This window comes from Symsagittifera roscoffensis, chromosome 3 (genome assembly GCF_963678635.1).
Source record: "Symsagittifera roscoffensis chromosome 3, txSymRosc1.1, whole genome shotgun sequence".
Taxonomy (NCBI): domain Eukaryota; kingdom Metazoa; phylum Xenacoelomorpha; order Acoela; family Convolutidae; genus Symsagittifera; species Symsagittifera roscoffensis.
This window is the reverse complement of record NC_087064.1, coordinates 7,945,667-7,964,376: the sequence shown is the minus strand read 5'-3', so window position 1 is coordinate 7,964,376 and position 18,710 is coordinate 7,945,667. Positions and strand designations below refer to the sequence as shown.

Genomic DNA, 18,710 nt, shown 5'->3' with positions numbered 1-18,710 from the left:
TCTGAAGAAAAATGTAACACATATACGATGAACTGTAAATAAAAGCAAAAAAAAACGTGCAACTCTCAGGGCAATTCTTTTTGTAAAAGGAGCCATATATTAGCTCAAAACACGGTGTTGAAGAACAACGAGATCTACCATTTTCCCTCCTTCACAGTGAACCTGGTACCACGCTAGAGCTGACTTTCCCGAACACTTGGCTATAAAACAGAAAAAAACTGCCTTACAAAAGATGACAGAAAAACTCAAACAGACAAGGAACACCAAGTATAAGCTTGCCTTTGAAATTTTCGTTGGCTTGCTACATGTGTTAATTTTCACAAAAATTGCGAGGAATTTGGGCCACGCAAACCCTTAGGTTGAAAAAATATTGAACTGTGCGTCTCTGTTTCCATCAAAATCAACTCAGACTGCTGATAGACATAGGCGTATGGTTGCATCTGTTGCAATGGAGAGTTCCATAGTTTCGGGCACACTAAATAAAAAAAAGCGATTCCTTGGTCGGAAGGCCTGATATTTATCAGCATTGAATCGTGTATCTAAATTCTCCGAGATTGACCATCTCTTCCTTTTCTTCGTAGTCCAGGTGCATTTTCTAAAATTTGGTAAAAGCCGCCTTCAAACGAATGCGATGTTTTCTCACTCTTTAAGCTACATCTTAATTTCAATGAGCTGTTTTTTCACAAGCTCCTGAGATATCGAGGACTTTAAGTGAAGCGCTGATTACATTTTCGGAGACTTCTCGTCTTTTCTTCAGTAAAAAACGTCTTCTGGACATTCGCCATTTCTACCCATCTCACAGATTCTATCCAGGTGCATACCAATGTTATTTCGGAATTGGTTTTGACCTCAACATACAGGTATTCTCGCATTAAGCCTCTTTTGATTTGTTCTCAAAGTTGTTGACAAAGTGCAGTTACAGGAAAACCATACTTGGAAAATAAACCAAAGGTCCGCTCAAAAGCAGTTTTATAGAGCATGCTCCAACCCTCCTCCTTTCTCATCCTGGACTTGGGACCAGGCAATGGCGGAGTTTGAACAACGATACAGCAGTAAGTTGAAAAACGAATGAGCAACATAGCAACAAACAACAGTAAGCCAACTGACAAAAAGCCTTGAAATAACGCTTAACTGACAGAATGAAAGAATCACATCATCAATACACGCCAAAAAAATCAAAAATTTAACCACCTCTTAATCTTATTTAGGTTTGCGGGAAACATTCTAGCTTACGAAAAAGCTCGAAAATTTGAAATGAAGAACGCTGCATCAGAAAACAAACCTACAGCTTTATTTCAACACAAAGTTCCAAAATTTGATAAAAACTATCAGTATCTATGAAAACGTGACATCAATCCAACTCAATTTATCAAGAAGATTACAGCTTTCTTGAACAAAACAGGTTTTTGTTTCTAACCATCTTTAGACTCCTTTACCTTTTTTGTCCATGAACTTAATGTTAAAACCTCTACACTGGAAGGGAATATAAATTAGCTAAAACTGTTAGGCCTTGAATGCTACAACAAGTAATTAAAAAGTACTGAGAGATTAACATATCATCCACCGGGCAGACAAAAACATAGCTAGAGGAACTTTAAGCCATTCAAATCATGGATCCGCTCTTAGTTTTATGCAGCAACATGCTCGAACCCTCCTCCTTTTCATCCTGGAATGACGGAACTTTTGGAATGAATACTAGAATGAAGCCAACCAGTAACGGCGGTAACAAGCAAACAGCAGTATGTTGGAGAAAGGAAACAGCAACGGAAAAACAAAAAACAGAAACCCACCAGACGAATCACTTAAATATACCACAAAACTCACATTTAGAAAGAATCTCATCAACAAAACAAAAAAAACTGAATCACTCCTCCATTTAACTTACATTTGTACGAAACCCTCCAGCTTAGAAATAACAATGAAAATTTTAAGATTTCAATAAGAAATTAAAGCTTAGCTTCATTTAAAAATACGAACTTCAAAAATGATAACAATTAGCAGCAGCAAAAATAATCTGGCCATATATCAAAACTATTTTAGCTAAATTTTGCATATCTGAATTTTTGTTCAGAAACTTTCAAATCAGTTTTCGCAGCAAAAGTGCAGTAACACTCAAAAGAATTATTTTGAAAAAACAACCACAACATTTATTTAATATGAAAACATTTAGCACTGTTCCGAAGAAAAATGTAACACAGATACAATGAACTTTAAATAAAAGCGAAAAAAGGTGCAACTCTCAGGGCAAACCTTTCTGTAAAAGGAGCCATATATTAGCTCAAAACACGGTGTTGAAGAACAACGAAATCGACCAATCTCCCTTTTTACAGTGAATCTGGTACCAGGCTAGATCTGAGTTTCACAACCATTCGGCTGCAGAAAAAGAAAAATACTGCCTAAGAAAAGATGACCGAAAACATCAAACAGACAAGTAACACCAAGTATAAGCTTGCCTTTGAAATTTTCACTTTGCAGAGTTTACTTGAAAAACCTGAGCCTCTCACTAAAATCAAAATGAAACTCTGAGGGGTCCGTCTCAATCTAAGGCTACCGTTACTTAGAAGACGATTTACACTATCAGTGGAAATAAGTGGTGTTGCGGATAAGCAGGCGATACTTCCCATTCATTAAACTGCTTTGTCATATTAAAGGATCTGGAAAAACTACATCATACTTGAAATTTGATGCAACCATCAGAAAGAAACCTAAAACAAGGTTTTGTCTGTGAGATTTCTGACCTCAAAGCGTTGGCTTGCTACATGCGTTAACATTCACCAAAACTGCGAGATCTTTGGGCTGCGCAAACCCTTAAGTTGATAAAAATAATGAACTGTGCGTCTGTGTTTCCATCAAACTCAAATCAGACTGCTGATAGACATAAGTGTATGGTTGCATCTGTTGCAATGGAGAGTTTCATAGTATCGGACGCACAAAACAAAAAAGAAGGTTCCTTGGCCGGAAGACCTGATATTTATCAGCATTGAATCGAGGTAGCTAAAGTCTGCGACATTGCCCATCTTTTCCTTCTCTTCGTGGTCCAAGTGAACTGTCCACACTTTGGTAAAAGCCGCCTTCAAACGAACGCGATGATTTCTCTTTTTTACAGCTAGATCTTAACTTCAATGAGCTGTTCTTTCACCAGCTTCTACGAAGTCGACAGCTTTTAGTGAAGCACTGATTTCATTTTCGGAGACTTCTCGTCTTTTCTTCAATTTAAATTGTCTTTTGCGCATTCGCCGTTTCTGCACTTTTAGCAGATTATAATAAGCTGCTTACCAATGTGCACATGCACTGATATTTCGAAATGATTTTGACCTCAATAGACAGGTAAGCTCGCATGAACACTCTTTTGATTTGTTCCATGCGGTTGTCAATTGAAGCGTCAATGTTCTCTTCATTCGTGCTTATTCCGTGTAAAATTGAATTGCTTTTGTGCCGAGTTACGGAATGCACCGTTTAGGAAAGCTGAGACTGGCAGATCGGGTGTTGTGTGTGTTGTGTACATTCATTGGTCTTTTTTCATCGATAAGAACTTGTTCAATTTTCAGCACGTGTCTTATTTAACTACGGGTTACATTAACGATCCTCCTTAAGGCAGAGAGACTAAAAAGATTAAATTTTCTACTCAGTGCTTTAGGTGGCTAAAAAATGGAGCGGCAACACGCAGTAGCAAGACTCTGAAACATCAAATTATGCAGTTGAAAAGCTATTAAATATTTAAGTTAAATTTGAAACAATATTGCGATGTTCTGAATAATTTCAAGTCTAGATATAAGATCCAATCTTAGCGCAGAAAAAAATGCAGTTACAGGAAAACTCTTTTTGGAAAATAAATCAAAGGTCCGTCCAAAAACAGTTTTATAGAGCATGCTCCAACCCTCCTCCTTTCTCATCCTGGACTTGGGACCAGGCAATGGCGGAGTTTGAACAACCATAGAGCAGTGTGTTCAGCATAAGAATAAGCAACAGAGCAACGAATAACAGTAAGCCAACAGACGAATAGCCTTACAATATCGCTAAACTGACAGTATGAGAGAATCCCATCAACAACACACGCAAAACAACAAAATCAAAAAATTACCCACCGCTAAATCTAATTTAAGTTTGCGGGATACCCTCTAGCTTACGAAAAAGCTCGAAAATTTGAAATGAAGAACACTGCATCAGAAAACAAACTTACAACTTTATTTCAACACAAAGTTCAAAAAATTTTTTAAAAAACTAGCAGTATCCAAAAAAACCTGACATCCATCGAACTCAATTTATCAAAAAGATTGCAGCTGTCTTCAACAAAACAAACGTTTTCGTTTCAACACATATTAACACTCCTTAATCTGTTTTGTCCGTAAAATTAATTGCGTCGACCATAACCTGGAGATCATGAAGTCTAAAGAAAAAAATGGAAATGTGATTTATGTTCAGAAACTTGTGATTTTTGTTCAGAAAATCTGATTTTTATTCAGAAGTTACACCAAACAGCAATGTTAAAAGAAAACCAAACAGCAATGTTAAAACTCTACACTGGAAAGGAACATTATTTAGCTGAAACTGTTAAGCTTTGAATAATACAAGAAGTACTAAGAGAACTTACATATCATCCTTAGGGCAGACAAAAACATAGCCAGAAGAAATTTTTACAAATCAAATCATGGGTCCTTTCTTACAGTTTTATGCAGCAACATGCTCGAACCTTCCTCCTTTCTCATCCTGGAATGATGGAACTTAAGCCAACCAGCAACAGCGGTAACAAGCAAACAACAGTAGATTGGAGAAAGGAAAAGTAACGGAGAAACAAAAAACGGAAACCCACCAGACGAATCGCTCGAATATACCGCTAAACTGACATTTAGAAAAAAATCTCAACCACAAAACAACAAAACACGCAAAAAAACTGTATCACTCCCAGAAATTTATGAAATTTAGAATGAAAATTTTAAGATTGCATTAGAAAATAAGGCTTAGCTCCATAGTAAAAAACGAATTTCGAAAATGATAACAATTAGCAGCACCAAAGAAAATCTGGCCCTACATCAAAATTATTTTAGCAAAATTTTGCAAATCTGAACTTTTGTTCAGAAACTTTCAAATCAATTTTTTTCTACCCATCTTTAGAGTGCTTAATCTGTTCTGTCTGTAAAATTAATTTTATCGACCATAACCTGAATATCATCAAGCCTTAAGAAAAAAGGAAAATGTGATTTTTGTTCAGAAACTTCAGAAACAGATTTTGCTGCAGTCGAGCTAATTTACACCAAACAGCAATGTTACAGGAAAACCAAATAGCAATGTTAAAACCTCTATACTAGAAGGGAATATAAGTTGAAAAAACTGTTTTAAAGAAGTACTAAGAGATTTACATATCATCCTCAGGTAAGACAAAAACATAGCCAGAGGAAATTTTTACAAATCCAATCGTGGGTCCACTCTTACCTTTTTATGCAGCAACATGCTCAAACCTTCCTCTTTTCTCATCCTCGAATGATTGAACTTAAGCCAACCAGCGGAAACTAGCAAGCAACGGAGAAACAAAAAACAAAAACCCACCAGACGAATCGCTTGAATATATCGCATAACTGACATTTTGAAAAAATCTCATCAACAAAACACAAAAAAAAACTGAATCACTCCTTCATTTAACTTAAGTTCGTGGGAAACCCACCAGTTTAGGAATTAGAATTTAACTTATGAAAATTAGGATGAAAATTTTAAGATTGCTTAAAGCCATAAAGGCTAAGCTCCATAGTAAAACTTCAAAAATGATAACAATTAACAGCAAGAAAAGAAATCTAGCGATATATCAAAAAAAATTTAGCAAAGTTTTGCAAACCTGAATTTTTGTTCAGAAATTTACAATTCAATTTTTTGCAGCAATTATGATAACTTACACAGAGCACTTTGCTCAGTTGAGAAAACCACAACTCCGCGTTGAAAACGAAGAGGCTTTGCACATACTTCTGCAGGGCGCAACATGATCAAAAATGAGACACGCAAAACCTCTTGTCTCTCAATTACTGAAGTTTTGCAATCTCTCCCATGCAACGATATTGTAAATGAAGTTTTTATCTCTACTGCTTTTTGCAGTTCTGACACAGCAGTTTCGATGACTGAGAGAGATAGATAGTTTTTGTATCATGTAGAGTTTGGATTCTGGAAGATTTCGAGTGGTAGATTGTTCCACTCTCGTATGGCTTTCAGCCAGCGGTTATATTTGGCAATCCAGTCTTTCAATCCTCGCTTAATCATGATTCAAAACGGATGCCGTCTTGATTGCGCCCCAATCAATTTTGCCGGATTATTGAAAAAAGTCAAGTTCGAGGTGCTCTTTTGCTCTGGGTGGGCATTCCTTCTTGACTTTTAATTATATAGTTGTATAACAACTTTCAAGTACAATTTCATCGTAAGATGCAGACAACCATGGATTTGACGCACAAAGCTAAGAAGCTACAAAAACCATTAGGTCTATGATAATAAAATCAACTTGACTTTAAATTTCAAGCACATATCAAATTCTTGAAAAATAAATCATAAAGTTTGAACAAAAAACAACAAAACACAAATATAACGCTCGAAGTAGCTTCGAGCTCAAGTTGTGAAAAATGGATAGGTTTCTTGACAGTTCTATGAAAATTTGAAAAAAGGAAAACAAAAACAAACGGTGGGAGAAACTAACAACGAAAAGAAGGAACAGATATGTAGCTTGATGCTGTAACTTCAGCTTTAATACCCATGAAAAATTTAAAAAAAAAACAGAAAAAAACAACTGTCAGAAGAACTTAAATTGCAGAGGAGCACAAATCAAAATCTTCTTCTTTATCCTAAACTTATTACCAGGCAATCGTGTTACGGTGCAAGGATAAAGTGTCGCAAGCAAAACAAACCAAAATCACACAATATCAACTGCAGTTTGACATTCTGCTGCCTCAATTATTTACTGTGCTAAGCTAGAAACAGAGAAACCGCCAGTATGAACTAACTTCTTCAAAAAACGACAAAAAAGCCTAACGATAATTTGAGAATAAAATAGACTGCAGGCTCGAATTTTTCAAAAACCTTTCATAAAGCATTTAAGCAAAGTATATTTGTTAGTCAACTCTATTTATAGATGAAGAAAGCAAAAAGTGCAGTAACACGCAAAAGATATATTTTGATAAAACAACCAAAACCTTTATTAAATATGAAAACATTTAGCACTGTTCCGAAGAAAAATGCAGCACAAGTACGATGAATTGTAAATAGAAGCGAAAAAAGGTGCTACTCTCAGGGCAAACCTTTTTGTAAAAGGAGCCATATATTAGCTCAAATCACGGTGCTGAAGGATAACGAGATCAACCATTTTCCCTCCTTCACAGTGAACCAAGTCCAGGCTAGAGCTGAGTTTCCCAAACATTCTATTACAAAACAGAAAAAAAACTGCCTCACAAAAGATGACAAAAAATCAAACAGACAAGTAACACAAAGTATAAGCTTGCCTTTGAAATTTTCACTTTTCAGTGTTAACTTAAAAAACCGGGCAATTGACTAAAATTAAAAGAAAACTCTGAGAGATAAGTAGGCGATACTTCAAATTCAAGAGAAGGCTTTGACAAATTAGAGGACTCGGAAAACCTATACGGTACTTAAAATTGGATGCAACCATCAGAAAAAAAAATTAAAAAAAAAACTTTTTTTTTGGAAAGTTAAGCTTTCGTTCACCGGGATTCTTTGCACAAAATAGCATCAAATGATTCCGCAAAACAAAAGAAAGAAAACTGAAACAAGTTTTTGTCTTTCAGATTTCTGACTTCACAGAGTTGGCTTGCTACATGTGTTAATTTTAACAATAATTGCAAGATATTTGGGCTGCGCAAACCCTTAGGTTGGAAAAAAAATAAATTATTGAATTGTGCGTCTCTGTTTCCATCAAACTCAACTCAGTCTGCTGATAGACATAGGTGTATGGCTGCATCTGTTCCATAGTTTCGGGCGCACGAAAAAAAACGATTCCTTGGTCGGAAGGCCTGATAATTATCAACATTGAATCGTGTAGCTAAATTCTGTGAGATTGACCTTCTCTTCGTAGTCCAGGTGCATTGTCTAAATTTTGGTAAAAGCCACCTTCAAACGAATGCGATGTTTTCTCACTCTTTAAACTACATCTTAACTTCAATGAGATGTTTTTTCACCAGCTTCTGAGATGTCGACAGCTTTTAGTTGAAGCGCTGATTACGTTTTCAGAGACTTCTCGTCTTTTCTCCCGTAAAAAATAACTTTTGGGTATTCTCCATTTCTACACTTCTCACAGATTCTATTCAGATGCGTACTAATGTGCACATGCACTGAATTTTTGAATTGGTTTTGACCTCAACATATAGGTATTCTAGCGTGAACACTCTTTTGATTTGTTCCATGCGCTTGTCATTTGAAGCGTCACTGTTCTCTTGCATTTGTGCTAATTCCTTGCAAAATTGAATCGCCTTTACTGTCGAATTACGAAATGCATCGTTTAGGGAAGCTAAGACTAGCAGATTGGGAGTGGTGTACATTCATTGGTTTTTTTCATCGATAAGAATTTGTTCAAACTTCAGCACGCGTCTTTATTTAATTGCGAGTTAAATGAATGAACCTCCTTAAGGCAGTGAGACTACTAAATAATTTTCTAATCTTTGCTATAGGTGGCTAAAAAAGAAGCGGCGACACGCAATAGCAAGAAGTTCAACCAACAAACTATGAAGTTCAAAATCTATTTAGGTTACTTAGAAAAAATTTTGCGATGTTCTTAAAAATTTTCAGTCTAGATATGAGATCCAATCTCAGCGCAGACAAAATGCAGCTACAGAGAAACTCTCAAAAGCAGTTATATAGAGCATGCTCCAACCCTCCCATTGTCTCATTCTGGACTTGATACCAGGCAATAGCCGAGTTTGAACAACCATACAGCAGTATGTTGAGAATAAGAACAAGCAACAGAGCAACAAACAACAATAAACCAACAGACGAATAGCCCTAAAATAACCCTAGACTGACAGAATGAGAGAATCACATCAAGAATACGTTGAAAAAATAACAAAATCAAAAGATTAACCACCTCTAAATCTAATTTAAGTTTGCGGGAAACCCTCTAGCATACGAAAAAGCTCAAAAATTACAAATGAAAAACACTGTATCAGAAAACAAACTTACAGCTTTATTGCAACACTAAGTTCTAAAATTTGATAAAAACTAGTAGTATCCAATAAAACTTGACATCCTTCGAACTCAATTTATCAAAAAGATTGCAGCTGTCTTCACCAAAGCAAACGTTTTTGTTTCTACCCATCTTCAGACTCCTTCACCAGTTTTGTCGGTAAAATTATATGCGTCGATCTCTTCCTTCTCTCCAAACAGCAATGTTAAAGGAAAACCAAACAGCAATGTTAAAACCTCTACAGTGGAAGGTAACATAAATTAGCTAAAACTTTTAAGCCTTGAATACTTAAGCACTTGGAGATTTACATATCTTCCTCAGGGCAGAAAAAACATAGCTAGAGGATTTATTTATAACACAAAACATGGGTCCGGTCTGAGAGTTTTATGCAGCAACATGCTCGAACCCTTCTCCTTTCTCATCCTGGACTGAACGAACTTAAGCCAACCAGCAACGGCTGTAACAAGCAAACAGCAGTATGTTGGAGATAGGAAAAAGAAACAGAAAAGGAAAAAAACAGCAAACCACGAGATGAATAGCCCCAAAAAAACGCAAAAAGGAAAATATGAGAAAATCTCATTAACAGGACACAAAAAATCTAAATCAGGTGAATCACCCTTAAATCTAATTTAAGGTCGTCGGAAAATATGAAAATTTGAAAATCAACAACAATGCATCAGAAATCAAGGTTTCAGCTCTTTGCAAGAAATCAAAATTCAACTTGACAGAAATCAGCAGTACCGAAAAAAATTTGGCCATTTTTTGAACTCACTTCATCAAAAAAAAACTTGCAGCTTTTTTCAACAAAAACAAACTTGATTCTTAGCATCTATTAACTCATTGAGTCGGCATTGTCCGTAAAATCAATTGTTTCGATCATAACCTGATTTTCATGAAGAACCAGGAGAAACAAATAAAAACTGCATTTCTTTAGAAAATTCAGAAACAATTTTTTTTCTTGCAACCAAGACAATTTTACGCTGAAAAAAAAAACAAAGCGCAAAGATAAAAACAACAGAAGATACAAATACTTCTGCAAGGCTCATCAAAATGAGAAAAACTGAGACAAGGAAATAACAGAAATTGTCTCTCAATAACAGAACTTTTGCAATCGTTCCCATGCAACGAAACATTAGATAATTGATTAACTATAGAACAGCCTTAAACCATAACTTATGATAATACAAGCACATTTTGTGCAGCTTTCTAAGCACATCTCAAACACTACGGCGCTTTCAAAATGGTGATAAAAAGATTAACATAGCATGAGATGACCCTCAAACTAGCTTCAACTTCAAATAAGGAGAAACCCAAAACACACATGCTTTTTGAAAACACTTAACTATCTATTTCTGAAATGCCAAAAAAACAGCAGTAGGAAAACAAAAAACAAGACAGGTGCAGCTGGAATTGGTTCTTAAGCTTCACTACCCATCAAAACAATAAAGAGGGCCGGCAGAAAAGCAATTGTCAGAAAAAAAAACTATTTGATTGATTATTAAGGCCGATGTCGGCTCAAAAACTCAGTTTCATGGACCAGCATTTTGAAACCCTCCTCCTTGCTCATCTTGGACTTGAAACGTGGAAGATAAAAGTAACTACGAGGCAGGAAAAAATTCTAGTATCCCAAACAAATAAAGCAAAAAAAATCAACTGCAGTTTGCCATTCTGCTGACTCGCGGTATTTACTGTTCGAAACGAAACTAGAATCAGAAAAAGTGCCAGTTTGAACTAACTTCTTCAAAATGACAAAAAGCGTGAAATTTACACAAAATAGCACGAGAGTTGAAAATAATGTTAAATCGAATTGTTCGAAACTCGTTCACAAAGTATCCACGGAGAATATTTTTGTTAGGCAATTCTTTATAATAAGGGAAAACAAGAAGTGCACGATGAAGTAGAAGAGCAGAATGCAAATACCTTTATTTAAATGACTACTTTACTTAAACCAACAGCGGAAATTAGCGGTGTCGCGGATAAGCACGCGATTCTTTGAATTCATATGTTTTCTTGACAGGATCGGACTTTTGAAATCAAAATGGTCCATGAAATTAGATGCAACGAGCAAATCCGCAAAACGAAAAGCGAATTTGAAACAAAGTATCTGATTTTGCTTAACAAACAAACTTAACCATTTTACTTAACCAACATTTAAAAACCAACAAAGCTAGGAAAATATTTGCACAAGATTGTTTTCGGGCAAGTTGATTAAAAATACGAACTTAAATAAGAATTTCAACAACAAAAATTTCGGCCAAAATTCATGTTTACGAGGAAAACATATGACTCAGGCTTTTATCCGGGGACTGTGTGCCGCTCTATTGAATATATATGAAGTAACTTCTTTAACAAGACAAGAAAGCGTGAAATTTACACAAGATAAAAAAAGACTGATATATCGAAAAAAAAATTGACAGCTTTTCTTGCCATCTGTGTGCTGAACAAAAGTAGCGACTACAAAGTCAAATTCATCTCGGTTCAAGGCTAGGTTGTCAAAAATTTAACCAATAGCACGCCCTTGTTTTAGACTCAACAACCATGAGGATATCGATGTAATTAAGTCTTAAGTCACCTCTACCTTTTCCTACCCCTACTCCATGCTAGGTGCTGACGGCGGCTGTAATCTAGTTACCTCTACGAGACGTACTGTTGATTAACGCAAGTTAAAATCTCGTATGTACCCCAACTTGCCGGAACAAGACAGCACTAATTTTCGTTCTGGGTAAGATAATCTAAGATTTCTCGAGGCTAGATAGGTTCTCCAATTAGGTCAAAACTGCTGCAGCTATGTCGCAATGACCGTGTTAACTTGTGTAGGACTCAACGCAAAAACCAGGATAATGCAGAAACGAAAACAAAGTTGATGGAAAGCTCGAAGCAAGAGTATCTGCTGCAGTTGAAGCAGACGAACGAAGCACAGCACAGTCACTATTTCGAACAGACTTGGAACATTTTCACACGAATAGAACCCAGGACCAGCAGGCGTTAATTCATGGCTTCGCTAGCCTGCATGAAATCTATCAGGTAAGTCAACGGTACAGTTCAAGTATGATAGTCTAGTTCCTGATAGCAAGCTGAGAATTAAGGATATCACCTGAGCTTTGCCAATTCGTCGTCTCAATTAGTAATTAGTTTGGTGATTTACAGCGGAGAACATCAACAAAACACTGAATGCATCTATTGGATTGGGTGGTAATGTCGGTTCGGGTGTGTAAACCCGTTAAAAATTGAGTTCCTTGATGAAAGACCTGACATTTATCATCGTCGAACTGTGGTTGTCAATTTCTAAGACATTGTCCACAACGACCTCCATTTTGCGGTATAAAAACTTGATATAAAGACTTGGTGGTATAACAGTTTAATTTCCCTGACACCAAACCAAAGCGAGGCGAGTATTTTCATTATATCAGCTACATTTCCACTTCGCTGAGCTGTTCCTCACCTGCATTTGAGATGTCAACAGCTTTAGTAGAGTGCTTGTCATTTTTTCCGTTGAACCTACGTTCTGGGCATTTGTCAATTCTCTACATCTCACGAATTATACTCAGGAAAGTGCCAACTCTCACGTTCATTGAAATTGTGAATTGGTTGTCATCTCAACAGCCAGGTATTCCTCGCATGAACAGTCTTGATTTGTTCAGGGCGGTTGTCATTTAAAGCGTCAATTTCTCTTGCATTTGAACTATTTCCGAGAAAAATTAAATTGCCTCTGCTTTCAAAACATGAGCTGCGCCGTATAAGAGAGCTACAACTAGCAAATCAGGTATTTCATCCATTAATTAGTCTTTTTTCATCAATAAGAATTAGTTCGGAATCCAGAATGTGACTTCGTTTAGTTGTGCTTTACAAAAACGATCCTTTGAAACTGCGTTTCGATTTTCGTACCACAGATATGCAGATCATGTTCAGAGCAGACCAAAAAGTAGCTACAAGAAGAAATCTTTTTGAAAATCAAATCGAAGGTCCGCACAAAAGCTGTTTTATAGAGCATCAGTCTCAAGCTCTCCTTCTTTCTCATCCTGGAATTGAGACCAGGCAATGACGGAGTTCGAATAACCAGAGAGAGCAAAAGGTTCGAGAAAATAGTAAACAACGGAGCCACAAAAAAAGTAACTCAACAAACAAATATCTTTGAAAAACCGCAAAACTGACATTGAGAAAAAACAAGGCTTCAGCTCTATATTAGAAAACGGAACTTCAAAACTTTAAAATAGATATAAAAAAAATCATCGACGTGTAGCTGAACTTGAACATGCAAGACATTAAAAACACATTGAGAGTGAAATCTATCTGCTGAAAAACAAAAGAAATGTGCTTAAAAGATATGGCTGTGTGTGTCTTCAGGATGTCGAAAGAACGAGCAACAAAATGGGCCGTGCTCGGATGGCTTCAAAAACTCGATAAATGTCCAAACAAAAAGGGAGAAAGAGCTCCACCATTTCCTGCTGGAAGAAACTGACCAAAATGAGATTCGATTGGAATGAAACATCGAACACAAGAGAGGATAAAACATCTGGAACAGTGGGAAATTGAAAAAGGCAACGATTCCGCTTTCAACCAAACTTCGAATCCTAAACATGAAGTAAATCGGTTATCGAAAAGATAACTGAAGCGCAAATAATCATGTCAACAAAAACCAGAAACGCAGAACTCAGAAAAACAACCAGCCGAAGCTAAAGACTGCGAGACAAAATACGTTATATGCAAATTTTGTGGAAATTTGCGATCGGGAACCATCATGGCCCGACAGGTGCAAAAACTCCGCCCTGAGGATGGCATATCTTGCTGATGGATGAAAGCCTAAGAAGAATAAGAACAGCAAAGTCGAGAACTAAAACCCTACATCAAAATTGAGAGAAGACAGCAAAGCTCAAACTTCTCTTTTTGATCCTGTAACTGCTGGTATCAAACAGGACAGGGGAATAGTTGGCTTAAGCAATAAACAGAATAAAAAAGTAGTTACTCTGCGCGCTTTATTGTTCAAATCTTTTGATTTTCTCGCAATAAACCAACCAATCATTCCCTCTTATTCAATCAAATTAATCACAAATTTACTTCCTGAGAGTCAGAAAAAATTGGAAATGTTTGAGATACTAAAAAAGCATTTCAAATAGCTGAACTTTAAACAATTTTTTGAGAACATTTTGACTTTACAGTTCTTTGAAGATTTTTTCATGATAGAAACTATGTTGTGCTAAAACCAGTCGAGTTGAAAAACATTATCAATGATTTTTTATTCGCTGAAGGCCAAAAATTAAAATACAATTTCGAAATCAAATCAGTAACGCTTTTTACGCCATTTGACATTTCAAACTGGAGAGCGTAGCTAGGCATCCATTTAGCAACGGAAAAATGAAAGAACTACAAAATTCAAACCATCAAAACATGAAATTGGGCGTGAAGAACAATTTTCAGACTTTTTCTGAAGACAAAGAAAAAAATTTTAGAAAACAAACGACGTGAATACATCACATCAATGAAAGCATTTCCTTCATCAGCACCAAAAAAAAAAGAAAACACAAATGACGTGAACAAATGCACCAGTTTCATTAACACGTAATTGTACAAGGGACAAAGGCTCAGCTGAAATACTCTTAGAATGATGAAATAGGCAGTCGAGAATCCTTAAAAAAACTTTAAAAACCACTGGAACAAGAAATCAACTGCCAATTGCTTCTGTGTAGTTTGGAGATCGTTTTTTTACTCAAAACAGTTTCCTAATATTCTCAATACCTTTTTAAAATTCATTGACTGATTGTGGATTTCTGCTGACAAGTTTGTCGAACCACTGCAGCTTAAACTACTATTCATATCACTCTCTCAAATACCCTAAATATCAATCAGATACTCAACATGCGTGAAATGAAATCGCCATTTGTTCTGATCTATGAACGCGAGGTTGAACTTTGTTTTGAGCTGTCATGTACACGCAAATTCGAATATCTCAAGTCAAGATAGACAGAAAGTTAAAGATGGTCTCCCTAATTTAAAAAAAAATTTAAAAGCTGAAACTATACTGACCATGTCTGCATTCACTGGTGTCCAAGGTGTTGTCTCCTACTTCTCAGCATCTTTGTCACAACAGAAATCGTCGCGTCTTAGCAGTTTATCCGTTATCCAGAAAAATCTATAAAAAAACATAGTTTCACCGTCACTCTTAACATATCCCAGTTGTTTAATCCTTTTGTTTCACCCCTGATGTGGATTAATGTAGATTAAAAGTCCATTTTGATATATTTGTTCGGTTCAGCTGTACGATCTTCATGATATTTGCATGCTATTAATTACCTAAACTAATTTTCTCTAAAAAATTTTTTATATGAATCTAAAGTATACAAGTATACTCCTGAAAAAAATCATATCTCCCTAAATCGATTGGGGGGGGGGGGGGGGGTAATGTAAGGTTGATCCATTTGTTCCGCTTAATTGAGTTTTTTTTTTATTCTTTTGAGAAAACAGGGAAAATGTGGCTCATAACAACAGATTAAGGCTTTTTTCCAGTTTCCTACCCCCTCGTAAAATTACAAAAAATAGCCGTTCAAAAATTGTTCACACGGAATTTTACATGCAATGTTGTAAAAATTAAAAATTTGTTCACCTGTTCACACTGACCCATTTTAATGCAGTTTATAACATGAAAAGTAATTTCAAGTAGACTTTCATATAATGAATTTCAGATAAAATCAAGGGGCGACTGGAAAAGAGCCTAAATTAAAAAGTCGTGATAAAAAAAAACAAAGCCAACAGACAGTTGGAAAACAGTCAATGCACCAAAGTGAACAAAAAAAACTGGCTTTCGAACTTCAAGAACAAAGAGATGGCCTTAAACTTCTTTGATTTTCTAGAACAATTTTTTTGTTCTAGAATTTCTTAGTTCTAGGACATTTTTTTGATAAAATAAACTAAATTTGAGAAAACTGGCTCAATAAGTTGAATTTTCCATTTGACTGAGAAATCTGAAAATTAGATCCCACTTTTGAAATTGGAATCGATCACGTTTCTCCTGAACTTTACACTTTAGCTGTTCGATAGTGGAATTTTCCTTCCTTTTAACAATGGAAATGAACTGAATATAAACAGAAATCAAAAGTAAAACCGCGAAAAAATAAATTTGAGCCCGAGCTAATTTTGATTTTTCCTGAAAAAAAACCGAAAAAAAATCATCGCGACCTTTATAAGAGTCTGAATTACGTTCGACTTTTACAAAAAATGAAAATTTATGGGAGTACTTTTGTCATTAACGTACGTATAAGCAGGGGCGGATTTAAGATTTACTCGAGGGGGATTTTTTTAGCTGAACCAAATTGATTTCTGAGCAATCCCAGAACACTATACGGACCCTTTTTGACCAAAAAAAAATTGAGTGCCAGAAAAAACATGTCACAAATGCCGTTGCTTTGGTTGGACCCTTTGGTTGGTGAGGGGGTCAAACCCCTTAGGGGGGAGGGGAGGACGCGTCCGCTACCGTACCTAAATCCGCCCCCGGGGTATAAGGAATTCTGCGCTTCATTCAAAACAATTTGTTTTCATGTAATTTATGGCAAATTTTCCTCACAGCAAAAACACAAGATGTTGACTCTGCTTCAGTCAGCCAGGTTGTAATGTTTAAATTCATTCCAGTTAAGACGATAATCATCGCAAATCTGAAAAATTTATGTCATTTCAACTTCATTTATGCTTTCAATACATCTTTATTTGAATTTGAAGGACAACTGGAAGCCTTTTGACCAATTGTTGTTGTTGTAAGTACAGCTGAAAAAGGTTATTGAAACAGGTGACACAATGTACTGTTCTGATTACACTAGAAAACACTTGTCTTATATTAAGAGCTCTATTTTAGTCCAAACTTTAGTCAAAACCTTTGAGCTGAATTTTTTGTTCAGTACTTGTTTCCACGACTCTCGAAAATTGAAATAGAAATATGGCTTATTATCTGATCTTTGAAATTTTTAGAGCCTTTTTAGACACTTTTTTATTCGAATATCGGATATTATGGGATGGCAACTTTTTAGAAAACGATAATCCAACTGCTCGCGAAAACCGGATCGATTGTTTACACAGAGGCGAAGCTGAGATTGGTAACTCTGAAACAAGTTAACGCTGAAAATTCCAGATCTACCAGCATCTAAAAATCTTTCACTCGACTTGCCTCAAATAAAATTCACGTAACGGAAAAACGTGCCAATTAAGACAATGGAGTGTTAAATTAGCATCGAAACAAACCTTATTGAGCTATAACAAAGCCACGATTCTTGAGCAGACATCCCTTGAGCCGAGAAAAAATTGTTTCATAAAAAGTTTCAAGCCCTCTCCCAAAGGACAAAGCATCAAAAAATTATGTTGCAACAAAGTTGATAAGATCGAAGCGAAAAAGTTTCGAGCCGAACAAACAAAAACCAAAGAAAAGCTACCAAAAAAGGGAAAATGTAACGAGTCGGAATTGATAATTTTAGAACCAACATAAAAATAATTTTCGAATAGAACGGGTCCTGATACTGCAGACACGTCACAAATGTGTTTATCGGTTGACGAAAGTACTGATTTGAAAAAATGATTCAAGTAGTCTGTTTGACCAGTTGTCTACCATGAAAAAAGACTATGCTCAGATTTGATAACCATCGCTCATCGTTCGCCAGCATGTTAATTCTTAAAACACATAAGTGAAGTTGCACTTCGCATACGAAAGCGAAAAAACGCCTAGAAGTTGCTTTAAAAGGTTAAAAACTATATAGTAAATTTTGAAAAATAAGTTCTCTATACGGATATCGATGCACCAGCAGCAAGACGGATTCCCTACACAGCAGGTCCACTGAAGCTTACAGAACCGAAACACTAGCCACTAGTAAAGCGGAGAACGCATGCTGAACTTGCAAAAACTATGTAGCAAAAGTACCACCAAAAGGATAACTTTTTTGGCAAGTTGGATTGAAAAAAAAGTGGATTCGCATGTAGGCTTGTGTAGAAAAAATAAGTAAGCTCAGAATAAAAAAAACGTTCACTATTTTACTTCGACTTTGAAGTGGTTCTTTGTCGTTTTCGCCTTAAAACGTGTATCCATTTTGTGTTACAGTTTTTTGATAAAATTAACCAAATTTGACAAAAATGGATCAATAGCTCAATTCCACTTTCGAAAATAGAAGTCGATCACCTTTTTGGGAACCTTTTTACTTCTGCTAAATTTTATCAAAATAAGTGTCAGTCATAAATTGTTCTTGATATTTTAATTACCTTAAGGCTATCTATTTCTTAGAAAATCGAAAGTTGATTTTTAAAAAACCATTCAGTTTTTTTCTAATTACTTCGATAGCGGAGTTTACTTTCCTTTCAGCAAAAGACATGAAGTGAGCTTAAAGCGAAATCAGAGTCAAACCGCAGCAAAAAAAATCAAATTTGAGCCCAAACAAATTTCAAGAATTTTTCGTAAAAAAAACATCACGGCTACGTTTCGACTTTTTAATTACATCACATGCCCTATAAAAGATCTTACTTCTTATAAAGTCATGTAATTATTCCGCTGCCATTTCTAAGAAAGTTAAATTTAACAAAT

The 18,710-nt window shown here is 35.8% G+C and overlaps 1 protein-coding gene across 1 annotated transcript in view; it reads right to left on the bottom strand.

The window, feature by feature from the left end:
- LOC134842519 (uncharacterized) overlaps nt 1–16,808 on the bottom strand; it is a 56,284-nt gene extending 39,476 nt beyond the window's left edge. The window contains exons 1-2 of the mRNA XM_063858901.1: nt 16,719–16,808; nt 15,185–15,290 (exon numbers count right to left, since the gene is read on the bottom strand). The gene's annotated coding sequence lies outside the window, so the exon portion shown is untranslated. The remainder of the gene's footprint in view (nt 1–15,184; nt 15,291–16,718) is intronic.
- Between the last annotated feature and the right edge of the window lie 1,902 nt (nt 16,809–18,710).